The following is a 14,641-nucleotide window of genomic DNA, read 5'->3' as shown; positions in this document are numbered from 1 at the left end:
TGGCGCCGGAATCCCTGATGTTGCGCCGCACTACACTCCGCCACCATCAACCTTCACGTGCTTCTTGACTCCTACTGGTTCGATAACCTTGGTTTCTTACTGAGGGAAAACTTACTGCTGTACGCATCACACCTTCCTCTTGGGGTTCCCAACGGACGCGTGCTGTACGCGTATCAAGCTCTTTTTCTGGCGTCGTTGCCGGGGAGATCAAGGCACGCTGCAAGGGGAGTCTCCCACTTCCAATCTCTTTACTTTGTTTTTGTCTTGCTTTACTTTACTTTATTATTGTCTTGTTTGCGTTCTCTATATAAAAAACACAAAAAATTAGTTACTTGTATTTACTTTATCTAGTTTGCTTTATTTACTATTGCTAAAATGGGTACACCTGAGAATACTAAGTTGTGTGACTTCACTAGTACAAATAATAATGATTTCTTATGCACACCTATTGCTCCACCTGCTACTACAGCAGAATTTTTTGAAATTAAACCTGCTTTACTGAATCTTGTTATGAGAGAGCAATTTTCTGGTGTTAGTTCTGATGATGCTGCTGCCCATCTTAATAATTTTGTTGAACTATGTGAGATGCAAAAGTATAAGGATGTAGATGGTGACATTATAAAATTAAAATTGTTTCCTTTCTCCTTAAGAGGAAGAGCTAAAGATTGGTTGCTATCTTTGCCTAAGAATAGTATTGATTCATGGACTAAATGTAAGGATGCTTTCATTGGTAGATATTATCCTCCTGCTAAAATTATATCTTTGAGAAGTAGCATAATAAATTTTAAGCAATTGGATAATGAGCATGTTGCCCAAGCATGGGAAAGAATGAAATCTTTGGTCAAAAATTGCCCTACCCATGGACTGACTACTTGGATGATCATCCAAACCTTTTATGCAGGATTGAATTTTTCTTCACGGAACCTATTGGATTCAGCTGCTGGAGGTACTTTTATGTCCATCACTCTAGGCGCCGCAACAAAGCTTCTTGATGATATGATGATTAATTACTCTGAATGGCACACAGAAAGAGCTCCACAAGGTAAGAAGGTAAATTCTGTTGAAGAAACCTCCTCCTTGAGTGATAAGATTGATGCTATTATGTCTATGCTTGCGAATGGTAGGACTAATGTTGATCCTAATAATGTTCCTTTAGCTTCATTGGTTGCTCAAGAAGAACATGTTGATGTGAACTTCATTAAAAATAATAATTTCAACAACAATGCTTATCAGAATAATTCTAGTAACAACTATAGACCATATCCTTCTAATAATGGTAATGGTTATGGTAATTCTTATGGTAATTCTTACAACAATAATAGGAATGTACCCTCTGGTCTTGAAGCCATGCTTAAAGAATTTATTAGTACACAAACTGCTTTTAACAAAACTGTTGAAGAAAAGCTTGGTAAAATTGATATTCTTGCTTCTAAAGTTGATAGTCTTGCTGCTGATGTTGATATTTTGAAATTGAAAGTTATGCCTAATGAAAATAAAGATATTAAGTCATTTGCTACAGCAAACGCCATCCAAGTTCGAATTAATGAAAATATTAGATTGATGGCTGAATTGCGTGCTAGGTGGGAAAAAGAAGAAAATGCTAAAGAGAATAATGTAGCTAAAGTTTGGACTCTTACCACCACTAGTAATAATAATGCTTCACATGTTGCTACACCTCCTAATATCAATGATAAAATAATGGGTGTTGGCAATGTTTCTACTCCTAATGCAAAGCGTGCAAAACTGCCTGAAACTGCTAAAACTGCTTGTGATAAAACTGCTGAAATTTTTCAAAATATTGGAGACAATAATCTCATTGCTTTAGATCATAATGGTTTAGATTTTGATGATTGTCACATCTCTGAATTTATAAAATTCTTACAAAAACTTGCTAGAAGTCCCAATGCTAGTGCTATAAATTTGGCCTTTACAAAACATATTACAAATACCCTCAGAAAAGCTAGAGAAGATAAATTAAAACTTGAAACTTCTATTCCTAGGAAGTTAGAAGATGGTTGGGAGCCCATCATTAAGATGAAGGTCAATGATTTTGATTGTAATGCCTTATGTGATCTTGGTGCAAGTATTTCTGTTATGCCTAAGAAAATCTATAATATGCTTGACTTGCCACCATTGAAAAATTGTTATTTGGATGTTAATCTTGATGATAATTCTACAAAGAAACCTTTGGGGAGGATTGATAATGTTCGCATTACGGTTAACAATAACCTTGTCCCCGTTGATTTTGTTGTCTTGGATATTGAATGCAATGCATCTTGTCCCATTATTTTGGGAAGACCTTTTCTTCGAACTGTTGGTGCTATCATTGATATGAAGGAAGGTAATATTAAATATCAATTTCCTCTCAAGAAAGGTATGGAACACTTCCCTAGAAAGAGAATGAAGTTACATTTTGATTCTATCATTAGAACAAATTATGATGTTGATGTTTCATCTCTTGATAATACTTGATTCACACTTTCTGCGCCTAGCTGAAAGGCGTTAAAGAAAAGCGCTTATGGGAGACAACCCATTATTTTACTTCTGCACTTTTGTTTTATATTTGAGTCTTGGAAGTTGTCAATACTGTAGCAACCTCTCCTTATCTTTATTTTATTGCATTGTTGTGCCAAGTAAAGTCTTTGATAGTAAGGTTCATACTAGATTTGGATTACTGCGCAGAAACAGATTTCTTGCTGTCACGAATTTGAGTAGTATTCTCTGTAGGTAACGCAGAAAAATCTGCCAATTTACGTGAGTGATCCTCAGATATGTACGCAACTTTCATTCAATTTGAGCATTTTCATCTGAGCAAGTTTAGTGCCCCTGAAAAATTCGTCTTTGCAGACTGTTCTGTTTTGACAGATTCTGCCTTTTATTTCGCATTGCCTGTTTTGCTATGTTTGATGGATTTCTTTGTTCCATTAACTTTCAGTAGCTTTGTGCAATGTCCAGAAGTGTTAAGAATGATTATGTCACCTCTTAATATGTGAATTTTTGATTATGCACTAACCCTCTAATGAGTTGTTTTGAGTTTGGTGTGGAGGAAGTTTTCAAGGATCAAGAGAGGAGGATGATACAATATGATCAAGGAGAGTGAAAACTCTAAGCTTCGGGATGCCCCCGTGGTTCATACCTGGATATTTCAAGAAGACTCAAGCATCTAAGCTTGGGTATGCCCAAGGCATCCCCTTCTTCATCGACAACTTATCAGGTCACCTCTAGTGAAACTATATTTTTATTCCGTCACATTTTATGTGCTTTACTTGGAGCGTCTTTATGTTCTTGTTTTTGTTTGTTTGAATAAAATTGGATCCTAGCATTCTTTGTGTGGGAGAGAGACACGCTCCGCTGTTGCATATGAACACATATGTTCTTTGCTTTATTCTTAATGTTCATGGCGAAGGTTGAAACTGCTTCGTTAATAGTTATATGGTTGGAAACAGAAAATGCTACATGTGGTAATTGGTATAATGTCTTGAATAATTTTATACTTGGCAATTGTTGTGCTCAAATAGATCATGTTTAAGCTCTTGCATCATGTACTTTGCACCTATTAATGAAAAATACCGTAGAGCTTGTTGAAATTTGGTTTGCATGATTGGTCTCTCTAAAGTCTAGATATTTTCTGGTGAGGGTTTGAACAACAATGAAGACATTGTAGAGTCTTATAATGCTTGCAATATGTTTTTATGTAAGTTTTGCTGTAGCGGTTCATACTTGTGTTTGCTTCAAATAACCTTGCTAGCCTAAACCTTGTATTGAGAGGGATTACTTCTCGTGTATCCAAATCCTTGAGCCAAAAACTATGCCATTTGTGTCCACCATACCTACCTACTACATGGTATTTTCTGCAATTCCAAGTAAATACTTTGTGTGCTACCTTTAAACAATTCAAAAGTTACTATCTCTTATTTGTGTCAATGTTTTATAGCTCATGAGGAAGTATGTGGTGTTTTATCTTTCAATCTTGTTGGGCAACTTTCACCAATGGACTAGTGGCTTCATCCGCTTATCCAATAATTTTGCAAAAAGAGCTGGCAATGGGGTTCCCAGCCCCAAATCAATTAACCTTAATAGACACTCCTCCATGGTATGTGAATGATGGAAGGCACCCGATGATTCGGTTAGCCATGACTTGAGAAAGCAAAGGTGGGGAGGAGTGTCATCTCTAAATAAAACTAAAATAAAAGACACTCCTTCATGGTATGTGATTGTTGGAAGGCACCCGAGGATTCGGTTAGCCATGGTTTGTGAAAGCAAAGGTTGGAAGGAGTGTCACCCAAAAATAAAAATAATCATGTGAGCCGCTCTTTGAAAGTCTGTCTGGCAAGGGGGTTAGAGTGCCCACTACCATTCGTTGACAACAACAAACACCTCTCAAAATTTTACTTTTATGCTCTCTATATGATTTCAAAACTTGAAAAGCTCTAGCACATGATTTTATCCCTGCTTCCCTCTGCGAAGGGCCATTCTTCTAGTTTATGTTGAGTCAGTTTACCTATTTCCTTCCATCTTAGAAGCAAACACTTGTGTTAACTGTGCATTGATTCTTACATACTTTCTTATTTGCATTCATTATATTACTTTGTGTTGACAATTATCCATGAGATAAACATGTTGAAGTTGAAAGCAACTGCTGAAACTTATACCTTCCTTTGTGTTGCTTCAAAACTTTTTACTAAGAATCTATTGCTTTATGAGTTAACACCTATGCAAGTCTTATTGATGCTTGTCTTGAAAGTACTATTCATGAAAAGTTTTTGCTATATGATTCAGTTGTTTAATCATTGTCTTTACCATTGCTTCGAATCACTTCATTCATTACATATGCTTACAATAGTATTGATCAAGATTATGATAGCATGTCACTTCAGAAATTATCTTTGTTATCGTTTACCTACTCGAGGACGAGTCGGAACTAAGCTTGGGGATGCTTGATACGTCTCAAACCTATCTATTATTTCTTATGTTCCATGCTACTTTTATGATGATACTCACATGTTTTATACACACTCTATGTCATATTTATGCATTTTCCGGCACTAACCTATTGACAAGATGCCGAAGAGCCAGTTGTTGTTTTCTGCTGTTTTTGGTTTTAGAAATCCTACAAAGGAAATATTCTCGGAATTGGACGAAATCAACGCCCAGGGTCTTATTTTTCCACGAAACTTCCAGAAGACCGAAAGGATCACGAAGTGGGGCGACGAGGCGCCGCCACACTAGGGCCGCGCGGCCCAAGGGGGGCCCGTGCCGCCCTAGCGTGTGACCCCCTCGTCAGCCCTTTGACTCTGCCCTTCCGCCTACTTAAAGCCTTCATCGCGAATACCCCAGTACCGAGAGCCACGATACGGAAAACCTTCCAGAGACGCCGCCGCCGCCAATCCCATCTCGGGGGATTCAGGAGATCACCTCCGGCACCCTGCCGGAGAGGGGAATCATCTCCCGGAGGACTCTTCATCGCCATGATCGCCTCCGGATTGATGTGTGAGTAGTTCACCCCTGGACTATGGGTCCATAGCAGTAGCTAGATGGTTGTCTTCTCCTCATTGTGCTATCATTGTTGGATCTTGTGAGCTGCCTAACATGATCAAGATCATCTATTTGTAATGCTACATGTTGTGTTTGTTGGGATCCGATGAATATGTAATACTATGTTATGTTGATTATCAATCTATCATATATGTGTTGTTTATGATCTTGCATGCTCTCCGTTGCTAGTAGAGGCTATGGCCAAGTTGATACTTGTAACTCCAAGAGGGAGTATTTATGCTCGATAGTGGGTTCATGCCTCCATTTAATCTGGGACAGTGACATAAAGTTCTAAGGTTGTGGATGTGTTGTTGCCACTAGGGATAAAACATCAATGCTTTTTCTAAGGATATTTGTGTTGATTACATTCCGCACCATACTTAATGCAATTGTCTGTTGTTTGCAACTTAATACTGGAAGGGGTGCTGATGCTAACCTGAAGGTGGACTTTTTAGGCATAGATGCATGCTGGATAGCGGTCTATGTACTTTGTCGTAATGCCCAATTGAATTTCACACTACTCATCATGATATGTATGTGCATTGTTATGCCCTCTTTCTTTGTCAATTGCCCAACTGTAATTTGTTCACCCAACATGCTATTTCTTATTGGAGAGACACCACTAGTGAACTGTGGACCCCGGTCCATTCTTTTATATCGAATACAATCTACTGCCATACTTGTTCTTTACTGTTCTTCGCAAACATCATCTTCCACACTATACATTTAATCCTTTGTTACAGCAAGCCGGTGAGATTGACAGCCTCACTGTTACGTTGGGGCAAAGTGCTTTGATTGCGTTGTGCAGGTTCCACGTTGGCGCCGGAATCCCTGGTGTTGCGCCGCACTACACTCCGCCACCATCAACCTTCACGTGCTTCTTGACTCCTACTGGTTCGATAACCTTGGTTTCTTACTGAGGGAAAACTTGCTGCTGTACGCATCACACCTTCCTCTTGGGGTTCCCAACGGACGCGTGTTGTACGCGTATCAGATATAGGGATTCGTTGCATAGAAAACAAAAAATTTCCTACCGCGAGAACGCAATCCAAGCCAAGATGCAATCTAGAAGACGGGAGCAACGAGGGGATGATCGTGACTCACCCTTGAAGATTTCCAAAGCCTATAAGAGTAGGCTCTTATTGCTGCGGTAGACGATCACTTGCCGCTTGCAAAAGCGCGTAGAAGATCTTGATCACGGTGCCACGATCGGGCAGCACCTCCGTACTCGGTCACACGTTCGGTGTTGATGAAGACGACGTCCTTCTCCCCGTTCCAGCGGGCAGCGGAAGTAGTAGCTCCTCCTTGAATCCTGCAGCACGACGTCGTGGTGGCGGTGGCGGTGGCGGTGGAGAACTCCGGCGGAGCTTCGCTAAGCGTGCGGGAGAGGTGGAGGAGAGAGGGGGCGGCTAGGGTTTGGGAGAGGGGTGGCCGGCCACTATGGGGTGCGGCCTCCTTGAGGGCTTGTGGTGGCCGGCCCCCTCCCCTATGCCCCTCATTATATAGGTGGATCCCCAAGTGTTGGACTACAAGTCTTCGAATAAGACCCCAACAGAAGAACCTTCCATATAGTAGGGAAACCTACCCAAGGTGGGACTCCCACTTGAGGTGGGATTCCCCCCTTCCATGTGGGGGGTGGCCGGCCCCCTTAGGTGGAGTCCACCTTGGACTCCCCCACTAGGGTTGGCCGGCCATGGGAGGTGGAGTCCCTTCGGGACTCCGCCTTCCAAATTGATTTCTTCCGGACTTTTCTAGAACCTTCTAGAACCTTCCATAAAATCTTCCGGAACATTTAAAACTTATAAAATGACTTCCTATATATGAATCTTATTCTCCGGACCATTCCGGAACTCCTCGTGATGTCCGGGATCACATCCGGGACTTCGAACAATACTTCGAACTCCATTCCATATTTCAAGTTCTACCATTTCAACATCAAACCTTAAGTGTGTCACCCTACGGTTCGCGAACTATGCAGACATGGTTGAGACCTCTCTCCGACCAATAACCAATAGAGGGATCTGGAGATCCATAATGGCTCCCACATATTCAACGATGACTTAGTGATCGAATGAACCATTTACATACGGTACCGATTCTCTTTGTCACACGATATTTTACTGGTCCGAGGTTTGATCATCGGTATCACTCTATACCTTGTTCAACCTCGTCTCCTGACAAGTACTCTTTACTCGTACCGTGGTATGTGGTCTCTTATGAACTTATTCATATGCTTGCAAGACATTAGACGACATTCCACCGAGAGGGCCCAGAGTATATCTATCTGTCATCGGGATGGACAAATCCCACTGTTGATCCATATGCCTCAACTCATACTTTCCGGATACTTAATCCCACCTTTATAACCACCCATTTACGCAGTGGCGTTTGATGTAATCAAAGTACCTTTCCGGTATAAGTGATTTACATGATCTCATGGTCATAAGGACTAGGTAACTATGTATCGAAAGCATATAGCAAATAACTTAATGACGTGATCTTATGCTACGCTTAATTGGGTGTGTCCATTACATCATTCATATAATGACATAACCTTGTTATTAATAACATCCAATGTTCATGATCACGAAACCATGATCATCTATTAATCAACAAGCTAGTTATATAAGAGGCTTACTAGGGACTCTTTGTTGTTCACATAACACACATGTATCAATGTTTCGGTTAATACAATTATAGCATGGTATGTAAACATTATCATAAACACAAAGATATATTATAATAACCATTTTATTATTGCCTCTTGGGCATATCTCCAACAGTCTCCCACTTGCACTAGAGTCAATAATCTAGTTTACATTTGTAAAGATATAACACCTTGGCCTTCCGGTGCTTTATCATGTTTTGCTCATGGGAGAGGTTTTAGTCAACGGATCTGACACGCTCAGAAACGTATGTATTTTGTAATTCATTTGCGTCTCAACGCATCACTCATTTCCAAATGAGTCGGCATTAAATATGTTTGGTCTTCTAATGGAACCTTAATTCCGCAGTCTGAAATATGTCACTAATATTGTCACACACAATATAGCTTCAAAGTTCTGACTCTGTCGGAACTACACCAAGTTCTCAAAGAACCTTTTGACTTAACATCCTTTGTCATTGTCAAAACAATGACATACTCTGCCTTCTTTTGTAGAATCCGTCACAATATTTAGAAATCTTCTAAATCTAGCATACACAACTTCTAGCTCATTGTGCTACCTTTTAAAACAACACTTAGTCTAATTTGAGATTGAAATTTTATTTTTATATGTGACAAAACAAATATTGGTGCAACACCTTACAGCGATTTGTTTGTCATTTCTCCATACAAAACTATATATATATCCTTGGTTCTTCTTAAGTACTCAAGAATATTCTTACTATTTTTCAATGATCATTATATGAATCATTTTGGTATATGCTCATAACACTTTTAGAGCACAGGACATCTGATTGTGTACATATTATTCGTGATCTATAATCACTCATGTGTTTTTACTCATTGAGTGTCAGATACACTCAAGTCTTGTTAAACCTTCACATGACAAGAACATTTTCTTAATATTTCTATATTGAACTGCTTCAATATCTATTTTATGTACTTTGACTTAAACTTATTATGTGTTTCAATCTATCTTCATAGATCTTGACACTAAATTTGTTTCAGTCCATATCCTTTCATTGAAGTTAGTTTCTCAATGAAACCTTTTAATCAAGTATATAATAACATCATTTATAACCAACTATATGTCATCTACATAAGTATTATAAATATGTCTCAGCGCTCCCACTTAATTTATTGCAAATGCAAGCCTCTTCATCGTCTCTGATGAAATCAAAAACTATTTGACTATTTCATCCGGTGAAGATTCCAACTCCGCGATACTCACTTCATCAAATTGAAGTTTGTATATCTATCTAGTATTCCACAGATCAGCAAAACTCTTGGTTGTATCTTGTATACACCTTTAATACACACTTCTGATAAGTAATGTATTTTACCATCCTACTAACATATCTCATAAAAGAAATATGTAGTGATTACTAGAATAATCCATATAGACTATAAGCATTGCTACGGAAGATCTAATCTTGTCGTAGTCAACTCTTTGAACTTTGTCGTAAATAACTTTTCGACAAGTCAAGCTTCTTCAAGGATATTTCATCCAAGTCCATAAATTTTATAGATCCATTTACTTTCAAAAAGTATTCATCTATCTTGGATTTCATGGCGTATAGCCATTTTAACGGAGTCATGGCCCATCATAACTTCTTTGTTTGTAGTTGGTTTATCATTGTTCAGAATCAATCCTTTGTTCACAAATCATTTATTTGATCACAAAGTAAACCATACCTACAAGGTTCAATATGTACTTCGATCTCCATGGCTAAAACACTTTGTAGTCATGGGAGCCATGATTGTCGTGGTCGCTTCCGGAACCAATTTCCGATGCTGCGCTACTCTGATCATTATGTTCAGGTTCATAAACCTTATCAAGTTCTATTGTCCTCCCACTCAAATACTTCGCTAGAAAACAATTTCTTGGAAATAAGCAAGTAACATTAACAAACACTTTTGTCATTTACTTCATAGTGGAAATAATTCCCAATCAATTCTTTGGGATAACCAACAAAGACATTCATCCGATTTTGGTTGTAAACTTTTAGACCAAAATTTAAAGAAAGGACTATTAGGGTTTATACCCATGCCATAACCTGTATGGTGTCATTTCAACGGATCATGATGATGCTCTATTTAGAGTAAAAGCGGTAGTCACTAAAGCATAATCCACAAAAATATAATGGCATCATTTTATCTCATCATTAATCCAACAAGGTTTGGATACGTCTTTCGGATACTTCATCATCACTACGATACTCCAAGAAACGTGAGTTGTAGAACAACTTCATAACTCTCTTAGATGTTGGCTAAAATTTGTAATTCAAATATTTCCACCATGATCCAATCATAGATATTTGAATTTTCTATTACGATGATTTCCACTTCATGCTGAAATTTATTTGAATCTATTCAAATGTTTCAAACTCCTTCCTTATCGAATATATCCACATATATATACTCAATTCATTGTTGGAAGTTTTCATGTAGTGGAAGAATCTCCCTCACACAACTATGCCTAGTGAACCACATACATCATCATGCATGTTTCCATTAAGTTAGTTTCCCGTTCAACTCTTGGCCTATAAACGGTATTCCAGTCATTCTCTTTTTAGAAAAAGATTTGCAAGCGCCAAATGATTCAAAAATCAAATGACTCCAAAAATCCATTTGCATGGATTTCCTTCATGCGTTCCTTTCTAACATGACCTAAATGGCGGTTCCACAAATAAGTGGAATTCAAATCATTTGCCCTATGGCATTTTAGCGTCAGTATTATGTGTGTGTGTTTCACCATTAAGATTTATAATAACTTATCCATCGTACATGGAGTAATGTCATAATTTGAACAACTCATTGTTTTTATTTGACCAGAGCAAAATAACAATTATTAAGTTCTTTATTATAAATTCTAAGGGCTAGATAGAATGCCAACGATGAACATAATAACATTTTATTTTTGTTCCAGACGTGCATTCCTATCATATTCCTTGTCAGTCACTTAGGCCATTTTATTCTTGTATTGCGTTATTTTGTATGACATTTCATACCAACCAATCTGGTACAAATACCCAAGAATTTCATTATGTCACCAAACAAGGAATACATCCATAACATGTATATCATTTATATACACCTGAGCTAGACTTTCTAGTCTTTTCTTTCTTTCTGCCAATAAACTTTTGTAGTTTCTCTTTTAGCTTTCCTCTTTATCCAGAAAAACAATTCAACATCAATAACTTCTAGGTTTGTTGGTCAAATACTAATAACCTTGAGGTTCTTACTTTGAAGTTGATCATCATATGACAAGTGTTCCGGATTTCACTATTAGTAACCTTTTAATATGATGAACAATTTCACTCATAATTTTATCCATCATATCATGACGACTTTTCGAGACCATGTCTGTACATGCTAGGCTCGTAAAGTATAACCTTAGTATTCGCATGTGCAAATCTGGCTTGCACCCGTTGTATGCACACGTAGAATCTATAACACCCGATTATCACGTGATGCTTCGAAACGACGAGTCTTAGCAACGGTGCATACTAAGGACGATCACTTCATGGATATGCGAATATCGTTAGTGCCCCAATAGTTGGAGGATTGGGACGCCTGGCGTCTTCAACCTTCATACATTCCCATAAAACTTATGAGTTTATGTAGTCTCACCAAATTATATTCTATCATCTTGTAATAAGGTCTTAGATATCACATATATCTCATACCTTGATTATTTCTGAAAACTAAATTTTCAGCTCCTTACTTTTCAAACAGATTTGAACTTCAAGTTTCACGGAGACAAGATAACTTTAGGTACTAATTGAAACCATAGCTCTTTGAATCAACAATGTGAGGTTTACTAAAAGTTTGCAATAGGACTTAATCATTTCTTGATTCTTTAACAATACGGTACCAGTCCGTAAAGTTTCTTATCAGATATTAACAGTATTTCTATCTCAATTATAAGACTAGCGCATGGTAGAAAACGGATGCCAATACTACAAAAATAATTCAAAATACTACTCAGACTATGTTCATGATAATTATTTCATGTTTTAATCTAATTACTAATGAACTCCCACTTAATACAACATCCCTCATAGTTGTTAAGTGGTACATGATCCAAATCCACTACACCAAAACCGATCATCACGTGAGATGATGTAGCTTCAATGGTGAACATCAACATGTTGATCATATCATCCATATGACTCGTGTTCAACCTTTCGGTTTCCGTTGTCCCGAGGCCATGTCTGTACATGCTAGGCTCGTCAAGCAAACCCAAGTATTCCGCGTGTGCAACATGGCTTACACCCGTTGTATGTGAACGTTGAGTCTATCACATCCGATCATCACGAGATGCTTCGAAACGACGAACTATATCAACGGTGCATACGAGGGGAGAACACTTTATTACCTTGATATTAATGTGAGGGATCATCTTATAATGCTACCGTCGCGATCTAAGCAAAATAAGATGCATAAAGCATTAACATCACATGCAGTTCATATGTGATATGATATGGCCCTTTTGTCTTTGCGCCTTTGATCTTCATCTCCAAAGCACGAACATGATCTCCATCATCAACGGGCATGATCTCCATCATCGTCGGCGTAGCGTCAAGGTCCATGGCGCCGTCTTCATGGTTGTTCACCTCATGTAGCAACTATTACAACTACTTTGAAATACTACTCAACATGAAATTTAAAGACAACCATAAGGCTCCTGCCGGTTGCCACAATACAATAATGATCATCTCATACATATTCATCATCACATTATGGCCATATGACATCACCAAACCCTGCAAAAACAAGTTAGACGTCTCTAATTTGGTTTGCATATTTTACGTGGTTTAGGGTTTTCGAGAGAGATCAAATCTACCTACGAACATGAACCACAACGGTGATACTAGTGTTGTCAATAGAAGAGTAAATTGAATCTTCACTATAGTAGGAGAGACAGACACCCGCAAAGCCTCTTATGCAATACAAGTTGCATGTCGAACGAGGAACAAGTCTCATGAACGCGGTCATGTAAAGTTAGTCCGAGCCGCTTCATCCAACTATGCCACAAAGATGCAAAGTACTCAAACTAAAGACAACAAGAGCATCAACACCCACAAAACCATTGTGTTCTACTCGTGCATTCATCTATGCATAGACACGGCTTTGATACCACTATAGGGATTCGTTGCATAGAAAACAAAAATTTTCCTACCGCGAGAACGCAATCCAAGCCAAGATGCAATCTAGAAGACGGGAGCAACGAGGGGATGATCGTGACTCACCCTTGAAGATTTCCAAAGCCTATAAGAGTAGGCTCTTATTGCTGCGGTAGACGATCACTTGCCGCTTGCTAAAGCGCGTAGAAGATCTTGATCACGGTGCCACGATCGGGCAGCACCTCCGTACTCGGTCACACGTTCGGTGTTGATGAAGACGACGTCCTTCTCCCCGTTCCAGCGGGCAGCGGAAGTAGTAGCTCCTCCGATAGCACGACGGCGTGGTGGCGGTGGCGGTGGAGAACTCCGGCGGAGCTTCGCTAAGCGTGCGGGAGAGGTGGAGGAGAGAGGGGGCGGCTAGGGTTTGGGAGAGGGGTGGCCGGCCACTATGGGGTGCGGCCTTCTTGAGGGCTTGTGGTGGCCGGCCCCCTCCCCTATGCCCCTCATTATATAGGTGGATCCCCAAGTGTTGGACTACAAGTCTTTGAATAAGACCCCAACACAAGAACCTTCCATGTAGTAGGGAAACCTACCCAAGGTGGGACTCCCACTTGAGGTGGGATTCCCCCCTTCCATGTGGGGGGTGGCCGGCCCCCTTAGGTGGAGTCCACCTTGGACTCCCCCACTAGGGTTGTCCGGCCATGGGAGGTGGAGTCCCTTCGGGACTCCGCCTTCCAAATTGATTTCTTCCGGACTTTTCTAGAACCTTCTAGAACCTTCCATAAAATCTTCCGGATCATTTAAAACTTATAAAATGACTTCCTATATATGAATCTTATTCTCCGGACCATTCCTGAACTCCTCGTGATGTCCGGGATCACATCCGGGACTTCGAACAATACTTCGAACTCCATTCCATATTTCAAGTTCTACCATTTCAACATCAAACCTTAAGTGTGTCACCCTACGGTTCGCGAACTATGTGGACATGGTTGAGTACTCTCTCCGACCAATAACCAATAGAGGGATCTGGAGATCCATAATGGCTCCCACATATTCAACGATGACTTTAGTGATCGAATGAACCATACACATATGATACCAATTCCCTTTGTCACGCGATATTTTACTTGTCCGAGGTTTGATCATCGGTATCACTCTATACCTTGTTCAACCTCGTCTCCTGACAAGTACTCTTTACTCGTACCGTGGTATGTGGTCTCTTATGAACTTATTCATATGCTTGCAAGACATTAGACGACATTCCACCGAGAGGGCCCAGAGTATATCTATCTGTCATCGGGATGGACAA

The sequence above is a fragment of the Lolium perenne genome, chromosome 7 (genome assembly GCF_019359855.2).
Source record: "Lolium perenne isolate Kyuss_39 chromosome 7, Kyuss_2.0, whole genome shotgun sequence".
In the NCBI taxonomy this organism is placed as follows: domain Eukaryota; kingdom Viridiplantae; phylum Streptophyta; class Magnoliopsida; order Poales; family Poaceae; genus Lolium; species Lolium perenne.
This window is presented reverse-complemented; position numbering follows the sequence as displayed.